Consider the following 6,261-nt stretch of genomic DNA (forward strand, 5'->3'; position numbering starts at 1 on the left):
AGTTACAAACTTGTGAATTTTATGGTTATATCCTTGTCCCACCATAACTGCATGAAATTCGAGGAGGCCATACAGTCGGTGATGTCATAATAGGAATGAAACGATGTAAAGAAAATATTAAGGGAATTCCCCATATTATATGATTGTGTATTTCCTTCTTCTTCTTCTTTTTTTTACCACAGCAATATAAAAGAGCATTTGACTTACGGCCTTCAGAAGGCCTGGAAATTATTCTCAAAATAACGAATGTGTACTTTTCATTTACCAAAATGTGGAGGGTTTTTTTTTTTTTTGTTTTTTTTTTTTTGCGATGCAGTTTTTTATTTCATTTACATATCGTTGCACCATTGTGACATCCTATACTATAATACTCGAAGTTGTTGTTGTTGTCGCGGCCTTATGTATTTCCTGTTTTATTTCGGCGTTGCTGGTTTCTCTATCTCCTCCCGAGCCGTCGGCTCCGGGCAGCTGCGACCGGTGCCGTCGGCCGCAGGAGAGTATCCTACATCGAATGGCGCGGGTTTCGTCCCCTCTCCGCCTCCGTGTCGACGTCGAGGACGAAAAAGAAAAATTAATTAGCTACATGCATAATGCATTTTTGTGCGTGACGAAAGAGCCGAGCGTTTCAATATTCACCGAACCTGCGCTGGCCTCCTGCTTTCTCGATCTTCCATCTTTTAGCTTGCAGAGACACTGGGGGATACTAAAGATGATGGTGCAGCGAAATCTCTGACATCTTCCGGCGGACGCGCGCGCACACACACAATGTACCTCGCAGAACTCTATACACACTCTACACTGTGTGTATATAGTTCTGTGATGTACCTTTGCCTCCGCCTGTTACGTGTACTGAATGTATTGACGATGGTTACACGAATCTGTGTGTGCGTGATATGTACTACAAGGGCATTTACGTACAGTTCGCCATTATTGATTATACAACACCTCAGAATGATGTCGAATTGTGATTGGCCAAGAACATGTCACATGACATTCAATAGAAAATACCTATCAAACTCATTGAGAGTGACAGCCATACAATAGGCCCCTGGCATGGGCCTATAGCACGGCTCGAAGGTACTATAGCACGGCTTCGCGGGGGGCTACTAATGCATGGCCGCTCATACAGAGTTCTGTGGCTCACACCACCGAACTAAAACATAGCAAAGCGCCAGCAAACTACATTGTACAGTGTACGTGCTGGCCGGCTGCGCTGCGCTGCCGGTAAGTCTCACAGACCAGGCGCGGCGGAGTACTGCAAAGGCAACGTTAACGTGTACGCGCAGTTACTTTACCTAGCTAGTATGTATCGCGGCCTGTAACACCTAGCGGTACTGCTGTGTTTTTACTTTTGACTCTGATCTGCTACGTGGACCACAGTGATCCCAACATCAAGACTTCATTTCAAATTGAGAAACCGTAATTTGATTATTTTTCTGTGTTTTTATACAAAATCATTTTCGGAAATAGACAAAGTCTAGACCTACTACTAGATCTACCGACATCTCAGATCGACCTAACAGTCAGGCCTAACTCGATCTAACGTTAGCGTGGAATGGGTATAGACCCTGCGGAGTTCGTGATTCCTGTGACTGTGTGGTCGAATCATGACGAGTGTTTGAAAGCAGTACACAGGGTGGTTTACAATTCTCTGCCTAATTGTTACATTTATTTTTGGGCCTTCCTGAGTTGGCGGTCACTGATTTTGTATTGTGATTGTGGACAAGGTGTTGTATAAAACGAATAATTTATGATTTTGTTCGTGCATTGGGGCACGTAATACCGCACTCGGCGCGAGATTCGCCACTGGTCTATTCAACGCGGCGCTACGCGCCTTGTTGAATAGACCAGTGGCTCATCTCGCGCCTCGTGCGATATTCGTGCCCTATGCACTCACAACTCATAAATTATTCGTATAATGAAAACAACAAACGTTGGTTATGTAATTGTATTTTGCACAACTGCAGAATACTATAAATGCAGTTCGGGTACGTCATTTAGTTTGCTCGCCGTTTGTTCTCAAGTCCGGTGTCATTGTACGCAGACTGTTTAGGACGCGGCTAAATATATTTGCCGATCGTACCCTTACATATCAGATTACACGCGCAGCTGTGTCTATTCGTTTACTGCAGAGCTGCTGTAATCATACATATTCATAAGATGAGCGGACGTAGAGGAAAACCTCGCTTTGCCGACCGCCTATTTTTAAAATTGCAAGTGGAAATAGAATGTGTGGTTCTATGGTATATCAAACCAAGTTTTGGTGACAAAAAAGAGGGAGCAAATGAAGACGAATGCAGTGATGTATATATTCTTCTTTCTTCCATAACATGGGAAAAATATTAAAGAAAAAAATACGAGGTCGTGAGAACCAACTCACACGGGTGCCTATTAAACCTGATGACTATGATCTCCCCCTCCCCAAATAACAACAATGATGATAATAATAATAATAATAATAATAATAATAATAATAATGATAAGGATAATGATAATAATGATATAATAATAACAATAATAGGAGCAATAATTGTAGGCCTAATATTAATTATGATAATGTACAATCTGAAGCAGATGTAGTTCTATATTAATATGATACATCAAGCCAAGTTTTGGTGATTAAAAACAAAAAGGAGGGAGCAAAATTATGAAGACGAAAATATCTTATTTTTCTCTCATAACGTGGGGAAAAGAAACATGACAAAAAAACCACAAAACAAACCGAGGCCTTGAGACCAGCCGTGGATTCCCGCGGGTGCCCGCGTGGATGCAAGAGCAGGGGGTAATCAAAGTCATAGTGTTAATATCTTCCCGTTTCGACGGGAACAACCTGTGGGCAGAACTTTCGGGAAATCTCATTTGCGTTTTTGGTAATTTTTCCCTGAATGTTTTTGTTTTTTGCCCTGCGGAGGTGGAAATGTGTGTGTGCGTGAGGGGGGGGGGGGGAGGGGTGAGGGGCAACAAGACAACTGTTGGACTTCAACGGGTGCAAATAACCCCTCGAAACTCAAGTTCTATAATAAAAGCAAGTAGCCCTTGGCGGGAATGATCCCTACCAATGGACCGGATCGCCTGGCAGAGAATACTACAAAAATGTATTATAAAATTTCTGGGAAGGGTGGTCATTTAGAAGACAGCACAATAACGAAAGAATGAGAAGACTTTTCTTTTTATTTCTTCAATAAAAATGTGCAAAATCGTATTATGAGAAAAAAAATAAAACCCCTCAGACCCGTGGATTTCCACGGGTGCTGCTAGTGGAGTAATTATTGCTGTAACAGTAGCATCAACTATAACCTACGTAGGGTAGCGCATGAAATTACACAAAAGATTCAGAAAGTCTAAAGTTTGGAAAGCCTTGTCCAATAAGATTGTTTAAACTGCACTGATGCGTTCTGCAATGAATATCTTTATAGTCTCCATTCACCGAGTTCACACTTACTATGTTTTCTATTGAGTTAGATGTCCCTTTAACCTGACCGTATGACAGTGTCGGGCCAAAAGCACAAGGACGCCAACGAAGGACGATATAATGAGGAAATTATTTTACCACTCCCGAGTTCACGGTCTGGACCTCTATTTCATCTTTGTTTTCCATTCGATTAATTAAAGGTCGCGACCTCCTTTTTACCTCGCCGGCTTCCCAATTTCGATATCATTTCAGGCGATTAGCTTCAGAATAGCAATTCTGAAATGGAGATGAAAATACCGCTACGAAATTAACGAGAAATTTCTACAAAATGCACATGCAGTACTTGTAGAAACCTGTTGATGTGAAGTTTAAGTAATCTTGAGTATAATCCTATATAAACAAGCTGCCTGACCGGATTATTGCCGACGGTTCAAGACCGAAAGAAATCGTGGAAAACGCGGTCTCGTGGATTCCTGCGATAAGACAATAGTTTCAACAGTCATGTTTAACCAGTTCGCGTTGCCAAACACTGCTTTATTTGTCATCGGTGTTCTTGTTTTGTCACGTGATTTGCAAGTCAGAGTTTAATGAGCATTGACCAGATTTTATGATGGTCTATCAGCTTTGAATTTGATTCCCTCCCTCTCGCGGCCCTCTGCCCCCCCCCCCCCTTCTACATCTCCCACATCCAATGCTTCTCATTTACTCGATCCGATCTACTGTATATTGCTTTCTCTCCTTCCTTCTATCCAACTCTCTTTTCTCTCATTCTATGTATCATCTTTCATTTAATCGTTCATCTCTCTCTCGAACTAATATTGTCTCTCTGTGTTTCCTTCAGTTTAGTTATTTAGAAGTATAGTTTTACTCATGTTGGTCAGCTCGGAAAATGTGCAACAATTAAAGAAAAAATCCAATCAAAAATTTTATCAATTCCGTAAGAAAGAGAAAAATCCCTGCAGAGCAGTGTAAAAATGATCAAAATCGGATAAGAAATAATGAATTTATGACATTTTGAAATATCAAAATTTTTCGGAAAACATTTCTTATTAATTTCGTTTTACACAAATGACAAAAATCTCATGTCAGTTTTACAAATATAAAACTTTCCTTAAAACCACCTAAAATAAAACAAAAACAAAAACAAATGTGAACTCTGATATATTTTGGTATGGGAATGTGCCTTTACCTGTATTAGCTAAAAATATTTTCCCCCTAATTTCGTATATAATATACATGAAAATTTGTGAGGGCATGGCATCATTAACTCGCTCATTTGAATATTCATAAAAATCATAGAGAGCTGTTGTATTTTTAGAATTGAAATTTAACGACTCAGTGCACCCTTTTGTGGCATATTAGGGAAATTTTCAATCAAAAAGGTAAGACGATACCTTGGATATTCCTAGGTACTGAAGCTGCGAGTAAATGAGGGATGATACGATAATACGATATCATGAAGAGGGAGATAGCCACTCCCGCACGAGGAAGCTATTGCAATTTTAGACTGGCAAATCTACGATCTGGTACACGCTTTTGGTGGCATATTTTACAAATTTTCAATAAAAAGGATGGTTATTTACACTGTATTTATGTTGCAAGCAAAAACCACCAAACCAACTTGGCATGATTTTCCCATGCTTTTTAAATACATTGTAATTAAAATTGGGGAAAATTTTTTCATGTTTAGAATTGAAATTCGACGATCTGGTGCACATTTATGTGGAATATTCGGAAAATTTTCAATCAAAAAAGTGAGAACAATAAATATGTAGGGAAAATATGAATATATTAATCGTATATCTGTCACTTCTTGTAAGCGTGTGAGTCTTCACTATGTACTCAGTCTATGGAGGCGGATATCGTTAATTTTCAATGACAACGTACACTGTAAAAGGATGGGTATGGAGTGGCGACAGATGTCATAACCCGTTGTGTATTCACACACACACACACACACACACACACACACACACACATACACACACACACACAAACCAATGCCATGACCCGTTGTGTATTCTCACATAGGATAACGAGAAATATGAGCAAAGAAAAAAAAAAGAATTATGTAATTGTTTTGTAATTTTCTCATTTACTCATCAAAATTATTTGAAAATCAAACATCCACTCGACTCTTAAAAAAAAAATGAAAATGAACAATTTCTCTCAGCTGCATACGGCCATAGTCGAGTCTCCTTCGTCATACTGGCCCTGAAGATAATCTCGCTCAGGTTACAGTTCGTTATCCCGAAGGTTCATTAATCCAAAAACGAAATAAGAATCGTTATTCCGAACGTTTGATTCTACTTATTATTACGAACCTAGCTTTCATTTTTGGATTAACGAACCTGTGGAATAACACACCTTATTTCATTTTCCGATTAACAAACCTTCGGAGTAAAGCAATAAATGTTAGGATTAATGAAACGTACAGTATTTCATTTTCGGACTGGCGAACATCTAAGCATTTGGAATCTGTGCGTTTCGGAATAACGAACTCCAGCATCAGAATTACAGCCGTTCATTCGGAGTCAGACCCTCAACCATAAATGCCGACGAAGCAGGAGTGGGGTTCAACCTGTCAATGTTATTTGTATGGATTTGTTATTTTTTAACGTTTGAACTCTGGAGGAAAAACTGAAACAAGAATTCTTCTGCTGCATTTGGAGATTTGAGAAGGTATTTCAATGTTATTTTTCTTTGGGGTTGTTGTTATTGTTTTTGTTTGTTGTTGTTATGAGTTTACCTAATTGTACATGTAGGCCTACCTACACCAATTACAAAACCATGATTTTGATACGACTTTCTCAATGTTGGCGCGTACCCACATGCGACTAACATTTTTG

This window comes from Diadema antillarum, unplaced genomic scaffold, assembly GCF_040938485.1.
Source record: "Diadema antillarum isolate AM-2024a unplaced genomic scaffold, OU_Dant_1.0 scf00000111, whole genome shotgun sequence".
NCBI classification, from domain to species: Eukaryota; Metazoa; Echinodermata; class Echinoidea; order Diadematoida; family Diadematidae; genus Diadema; species Diadema antillarum.